This window comes from Sinocyclocheilus grahami, unplaced genomic scaffold (assembly GCF_001515645.1).
Source record: "Sinocyclocheilus grahami isolate Dianchi unplaced genomic scaffold, SAMN03320097.WGS_v1.1 scaffold369.1, whole genome shotgun sequence".
NCBI classification, from domain to species: Eukaryota; Metazoa; Chordata; class Actinopteri; order Cypriniformes; family Cyprinidae; genus Sinocyclocheilus; species Sinocyclocheilus grahami.
In genome coordinates this window covers 810800-819028 of record NW_015505548.1, presented here as the reverse complement: position 1 = coordinate 819028, position 8229 = coordinate 810800, and the positions used below count along the sequence as shown (strand labels likewise).

General features: G+C 34.6%; 1 long non-coding RNA gene across 1 annotated transcript; it reads right to left on the bottom strand.

The window, feature by feature from the left end:
• Positions 1-1419: 1419 nt before the first annotated feature.
• Positions 1420-7267, bottom strand: LOC107549342 (uncharacterized). Its single transcript, XR_001604551.1, has 3 exons — positions 7194-7267; positions 3446-3451; positions 1420-1430 (listed from the first exon to the last, which is right to left on the bottom strand). It is a non-coding gene; the product is annotated as an uncharacterized lncRNA (long non-coding RNA).
• Between the last annotated feature and the right edge of the window lie 962 nt (positions 7268-8229).

The window sequence follows — 8229 nt, the reverse complement described above, 5'->3', positions numbered from 1 at the left end:
TGACCAAATACTTATTTTACCGAGGAATTTACCAATTAATTCTTTAAAAATACTACAATGTGATTTTCTGGATTTTTTTTTCTCATTTTGTCTCTCATAGTTGAGGTATACCTATGATGAAAATTACAGGCCACTCTCATCTTTTTAAGTGGGAGAACTTGCACAATTGGTGGCTGACTAAATACTTTTTTGCCCCACTGTACATTTGCAACAACGTCACAGGAAATTTGCTCAGAAATTTGCTCTTTTAGTACCACAAAGCAGGAAAGCACCAACACAGGCACTCTGCAGTTTTCCCCAGTTAGTAACTGAGTACGTTCCATTATATTACAGAATAATACTTACAGAAAATTCTTTATTAACAGAGGAGTGAGGCAGAGTTGCCCAATTTCCCCATTTTTGTTTTTGATTGTTGTGGAACTGTTATCAATCAGTGTACTAAAAAAAATCCAAATTTACACGGTATAACATTATTTAATAAAGAAATGAAAATTTCACAATTAGCTGATCTAAAAGAAATATTAAGAATGCAATCAAATTAGTTCAAACTTTTTCTGATGCCTCAGGTCTCCAGTTAAATTCTTCCAGTGCATGATTCTTCGGAACGATCATTGTTTAACATTCCAGTAAAGGAATGTATTAAATATTAAGGAATTTCTATATCAAAAAACTTGTCAGTTAGGCAGCAGCTTAATTTTAACAACAAGATTAAGAAAATGTAATTTGTAAATATACAAAATGCACTACAAATCTATTTATATCTTTAATGAAAAAAAGAGAGTTATTCCAAGAGGGATTTTTTATTTTTTATTTTGGAATTCCATTCTAAGGGATGTTAATTGGAGAAAGGCTTGGCTGCTACCTTACAAATTTTGTATTTCAAATAAAGAAAAATTCATCTGAAGATTTTACACAAAATTTATCCTAAAGATATATTGTTTTCTAATTTTATGGATATTGGGAAAGAATGCTCCTTTTGTTACAGTTGTGAGCAGTCTTTATGTCAACTGTTTTTGATTGCCAAAGTGTACAATTATTTTGGAAAGATTGTTTCTCTGCTTTTTCAGTAAAATTATTTCAAGGATAACATTAAATGTGAAATAAATTATTTGTTATTATGAGAATGATAATACAAATATTCACAATTTTGTAAGTTTCATGATCCTGAATGGCAAATTCTTTATTCATAAATGTTGATTGTCAAAATATCCTCCTTTATACAAGGTTTTCTCTAACAAACTTACTTTTTTAATGAAGTCTCTTAAAGTTGTGAAAAATGTAAAAGCTACGTCTATTGTAAGATATTACGAATCTATTTTGGCGTCTTGTGAATGTCTTCTTTTTTTGTTCAGTTTTATTTATTATTATTATTATTATTATTATTTGTTCATTAATCATCTTTGGAGCTTCTGTCTTTGATGCCTGTTTTTCTGTAATAATGTCTGTATAGAGAGGTAAACAGCATTGTTCATGACTTTGTCACGCAATTATTACAGAATGAAAGAGTAAAGCAATATGAAAATCACCACAGTGGTATTTGGAGAGATGTAGAACAAGAATCTGGTGGAGTTTGCAGAAAACAATTTGATTTAATCTTTTTATGAATTTTTTTAATATGTCTTTATAGTGAGGTAGTAAATAGTATTGGTCATGACTTTAGTATTGGGCATGCAACTATTACAGAATGAAACAGTGAAGCAACATGAAAATCACCATGGTACTTGGGTAGATGTAGAACAAGACTTTTCAGAAAACTATTTGATTTTATTTATTTTTTGTATGAATTTTTGAAATATGTCTCCCAACACCAAGTGTCTCAGGCCAAAACATGCATAAAAACATAAAAACAAAAAACATTTTACTAACTCATTGCAAATGTTTTAGTGAAAATGTAATACATTAAATGCAATAAAAAAAATTAAATACAATTAAATAAGAGGTGTCTGCATAATATGTGTTTTTTTTATTTATTTGCCTATTATTATTATTTAATTGACTCTGGCAGTTTGATACGAGCTCCGAACCACTCTTTTTAAACAAATGATTTGCAAAGGTTTCGAAGCTTCATGAAGCCATGTTTCAAAAGCGGCCATCACTACCATGCAACGCCATGTAAACGCGCAATGAATTTAGATGGTGTAGATGGTGTGACTGCAGTGCACAGATTTACACACACGCATCAGAAGTCAGAAAGAGCTTTTTTGTCAAGTATGTTTGCACATACAAGGAATTTGTTTTAGTGTCACAAGCTTCCAGTACACGGAGACAACAACAACAAGACACAGATAATAAAAATAAGATGTGAATAAAATACACACATGTGTGAATAAAATACACACATGTATAAATATAAATAAAGCACACACACACAGACACACACACACAAAGGATAAATATGTACAGGTGTGCTATAGATAAAATACTGTAGAATATGAACAGAATAAAAAAGTTGTAGGGATGTACTAGGATGTAAAGAGATAAATATACACTGCCGTTCAAAAGTTTGGGATCAGTAAGATTTTTATGTTTTTTTAAAGAGGTTTCTTATGCTCATCAAGCCTGCATTTATTTGATCAAAAATACAGAAAAAAATGTAATTTTGTGAAATAGCCTATTATTGCAATTTAACAAAACCGTTTTCTATTTTAATATATTTGAAAATATAATTTATTCCTGTGCAGCAAAGCTGAATATTTAGCATCATTATTCCAGATTTTAGTGTCACATGATCCTTCAGAAATCATTCTAATATGCTGAATTATAATTATATATAATTATAAATAAAAGGTTAAAAAGAACAGTATTTATTCAAAAATAAAAATTGTGTTAAATATACACAACTATTCAAAAAAAAAAGTTTGGGGTCAGTAAATGTCTTTTTTTTCTTCTTTTTTTTTAAAGAAACTTTTAGAATACTTTTATTCAGCAAGGATGTGTTAAATGGATAAAAAGTGATATTGTTAGAAAAGATTGTTATATTTTTAATAAATTCTGTTCTTTTTAACTTTTTATTTTATTTATGCAACACAGGTTCCAAAAAAATATTAAGCAGCACAACAGTTTCAACACTGATAATAAATCAGAATAAGAATGATTTATAAAAGGATCATGTGGCACTGAGGACTGGAGTAATGATGCTGAAAATTCAGTGCTGCGTCACAGAAATAAATTATGTTTTAAAGTATAATAAGATAGGAAACCAATATTAGAAATTGCAATACTATTTAACAATATTACTATTTTTTTCTGTATTTTTGATTAAAACATTACAAATCTAAAAGATATACCTGTGTGCGTGTGTGTGTGTATATATATATAAAATAGGCCTGTGTGTGTATCCCTTATTCTGTCCCTTATTTTTCTATGAAAAACCACGATTGTCCCTTATTTTCCTTTTCTGAAGTTGGCAACCCTAGCTGCAGCCCATGTTGCCCATTAGGATAACGCGGTCCTGCACAGACCGTACACGGACCATTTCCGTTTCATGTTTTAATTATAATTAAAAACCATATTCGATTTATATTCGATGATTACATGAATGTACCTCTGAAGGTTCTGATTGTCTTCAGAAAAGATCGATGGCATTTTGCTTTCATCTTCGCTCCATGTAATACCTAATAAAGAAGTGTTGTTATCGCAATGCTTTTTCCACGGAGGTTACAGGGAAACAGCTCTAATTCAGCTGTTCCATCAGTGCCACCTAATGTCAGAGAGTGGATTTACAGAGAGTTACATTTACATTCAGCCTTTGTGCAGTTCTGTCTGGCCAAAAAACGGACCGAATTTGCATGCCTTGTTGATGAAAGACAAGCTTATGTGGATTCTACACATTTCAACAATTCGGATAAGGTATCTAGAATTATTTAAGGATCAGATAAAATACAGACAATAATTTATTAATAATTTTGACTTACTGTAATTTTTTTTAAAGGCTGAAATGTGAGGTTGACCATTTTATGAAACTTTTTCAAAGCTTTATATGAACATTTCGTACATTTGTTAGATAAACTGTTGTCAGTGTTGTCATTTAAAATCCAGACATCATTGGTAATGTTATTGTTTTAGTGTTTATGCAAACAAAATGTAATTTCATTTGTTGTTTGTTGATTTTAAATATAAAACTTGGTGAAACGAAAATGTGTCTACTTTTTGAAAATTTCCAGCACATTTTAACAAAACAGTGATAATACTGATAACCGTGATAATTTTTGTCACCTATAATCATGATAAGAATTTTTCATACAGTTTCATCTCTACAAAGATTAGCTGATAAACTGTTGATTCAAGCCTTTCCTTATTGACATCCATTAAGGACTGCACATGTGCACTGGCTGGTTTAGCCTGAAAGATGTGCTTTTTTAAACAATATTTGGGCATAAAATACACTAGTTCATGTCAGATTTTGTTGCTGAATTGAAATATGTTATTTAAATGTGAGTGTGGAAAGTAGGATTTATTTATTTATTTACAAACACGAACCACAAGGATTCCACTTTGAAGACAAAAATGCATGACAATGACACCTTAAAGCAGCATCTGTAAAATGAGACTGCCATCTAGTGGTCGATTCTTTACTTAAGGGAAAGTTATGTGTGGCACAACAGTGGACAGAATGAATAAAAAAGGCATCACAAACCCTTGATCCACAAATGCAGATTCAATAATAAAATCAAGACTAATTTGAGTCTTGATCTTCCTTTGGATGAATGTACATATTTAAGGCCCATGTTTGCCAAAGGGAAGATTTGTATACACGGATGTGTCTCTGTACATTCTCTGAGCATTAATGATTTCACTGACACAAGATAAAATACATTTTTGAGATTTCAGTATAGAGCCCAAACTACATGCTGCAAACACTTTTAGCTTTTGTTTGTATAGGACAGTATAAAGGTGATAGGAAGCAACGCATTACAAGTAACATGAGTTACATAATCAGATTACTTTTCAAGTAACTAGTAAAGTAATGCATTACTTTTTAATTTACTTGAAAATATATTGAATATTGAAGTTAATTTTTTTAAATAAGGAACGACAGTTACATTGTTTTCCCATGTATCGATTGACAGCTCTCCTGTTCCCATATTGAGAGAAACTGAGTAAGTGCAGAGGCCTTGTGTAAGTGGCACTGTGTAAACATGACGGTTACTGTAGTTCTAGATTAAATGTGAACATGCATTTACTCATCTCACTTGCACAAAAACTCAAAGACTCAGTATTATGCAAACCTGCAATAATTAAATATGTAAAACAACACAAATATCCTTTATGTATTTAATCCCATTTTATTAACCAATGTCAATGACCTTTGATTATCCAATTCAACCATACTGATAAGCAAAAATGACTTTAGATAAACAGAACATACACATGTATATATACACACCAGGATGCACTATCGGAAGAAGGCAAGGCAGTGCGATGCTTTGAGCAATGTTCTGCTGGGAAACCTTTGGTCTTGCCATCCATGCCATCCATTGTTGCAGACTATGTACACCCTTTCATGGAAACGGTATTCCCTGCCACAAAGCAAAAATGGTTCAGGAATGGTTTGAGGAGCACAACGAGTTTGAGGTGTTGACTTGGCCTCCAAATTCCCCAGATCTCAATCCAATCGAGCATCTGTGGGATGTGCTGAACAAACAAGTCCGATCCAAGGAGGCCCCACCTCGCAACTTACAGGACTTAAAGGATCTGCTGCTAACATCTTGGTGCCAGATACCACAGCACACCTTCAGGGGTCTAGTAGAGTCCATGCCTCGAGTCAGGGCTGTTTTGCCAGCAAAAGGGGGGCCAACACAATATTAGGAAGGTGGTCATAATGTTATGCCTGATCGGTGTATATACTGTATATATTTGTATTTTTTTTCTCATTGCTGAAGAGTGTTGAACTTTCTTCTCTTGTGTTCTATTCTTCATGCAATCCAGAATGGCAGCACAGCTGAAAGGTTTGTTTGAGCTGCGCCCTCTACGGTACAGACATGAATTTACATTTCCTTCAGCCTGAGGCTTATTCATGTGAAAGGGCTTTCACATTTGCCAAAATATAACTTTTTTTACATTAAAAGCAAACAAGCAAGCCCAGCCTAGATGAGACCTCTGGAAATGTATTCACAGCTCCTTGGTTGACTTTCACTTTTGTCTACAGGAGGACACATCTTTGGATCAGCCTCCACCAGACGTGTTTGTCATTTTTGGTAACACTTTACTTGAAATTAAGAATTGATTAGTTAATCTCTCGAGTCTTTCGAATCGTTCGTTCTTTTGTCACGTGACGTGACAGCATTGGATAGAGAAATTAGTTAATTTACAAGCTTCCTTACAAATGGGTGCATAGCTATTATTATTATTATTATTATTATCATCATTATTATAATTATTATTATCAGTTACGTGATGCGTTTCTGGTCTCAAATTGTAGCTTTTTACTTCTTACCATTTATAAATGTGTGAATTTCTGTCATGATGGTTATTTTCCATAACACTGAATGTTGTAACAAAGGTAATAAAGAGTTGGTTATTATTATTAAGTCTCTTTCCGGCTCAGACTGCATAGGTTAAGCTTATGGGGCTGTCACGTGATGAACGATCGACTCGAAAAACCCGAAGACTCAAGAGATGAACTAATCAATTCTCTTTCCGGCTCAGACTGCATTGGTTAAACTTATGGGGCTGTCACGTGATAAACGAATGACTCGGAAAAACCCGAAGACTCGAAACAGGTGAACTACTTGACTAATTCCGGTACAGAACCTATAGGATGTTGCGCATGCGCGACTGAACGAATCACTCCCCGAGACGACTCGTTCCTCCCGAGTCACATTAAAGATTCGTTCAAAATGAACGAATTCTTCAAGAACGACCCAACACTACTGTGAATATGAACGCGATTTTGCGTAGCTTTTCAGTGAATTACGGCTTTGAAAAGCACGTGATGGAGATTTACTACTAATCACAGAACCGGCTGTACTGAGAGATGCGCATGACAATCACATGCGATTTATCATGCAGCCCTAAAAGCAAGCATCACAATAGATACATACATATGCAAGTCAACAACACATGAAACAAAGCTTTATTCATACTTATTGTTCTAATAATCACATATTTACAGGCGGCGAACCCACATCCTACTGCCATTACTGCCAGCTCAATACATCTGTGCCAATTTTGCAGTTGACCACCATGTCCACCATCACGTCCCTCATTGCTGCAGTCAGACTGGAATCTGATCATGGATGGGAAAAGAACATCGAGGCTGTCCTTGCCTGAGTGACCCATCTGCTCATCACCCCATACAGAGAGACTTACAGAACCCTGTGCAGGCTCGTTTCAACAGAAAGCACTCCTGTGAACGAAGCATAGTAGAGAGAGCCTTTGGCATGCTGAAAACACGCAGACGCTTCATTTTTTCAAGGTCTTAGAAGAGAGCCCTGCCTTCGTGACTGAGGTTGTTCCACAACTTTGCTCTTCTAAATGGGGACATCATTGAGACAGAGGATGAGAAAGACGATGATGACACCCCCCTGAACCACACAATCTTGAAGCAGGAGTGGGAGAATGCTGCGGTGTTTGCTCCAAACATTGGTGTGCCTGCTCTCCATAAACACGTCTACCTGTAAGACATTTAAACAGGCTAAAACGTTTCACAATTCACGTTGCCAGCTTTCCATTTCTTGCTGAATTTAATTTCAAATGTTTACAATTACATGCTATTTTTTGTTATAGCTTCATTACTTTTGTGGTGTAGTGGGCTAAACCACTGAACTGGTAAGCAGAAGGTTGCTGGTTTGATCTCTGCAGCCATCACCACCAGTGTGTCCTTGAGCAAGGCTCGTTGCTCCAGGTTGCTCCAGGGGGATTGGAGGTCCCTGTAATAAGCGCACTGTAAGTCACTTTGGATTAAAGAGTCTGCCAAATGCAGAAAATGTAAATATGATTTTTGTAAGTGTTTTTTTTTTTTTTTTTTGCTGGTTTCTGTTCATACAATATCAGTCAATGGAGCCTGACTTTCAGAAGCTTCATGACATTATTTGTTGATGCTTTTGAAGCTTCTGAAAGTCAGGCTCCATTGACTGATTTTGTATGAACAGAAACCAATAGAATAAACTTGATCAAAAATCACATCCTCAATGTCTTTTGGTCTTTTTCTAGATGCTCTCGCTGGCTCTGGGCTCATTGAGGATGAAGAGGCCACAGCAACATCTGACCCAGATGAGGCAACAAGGG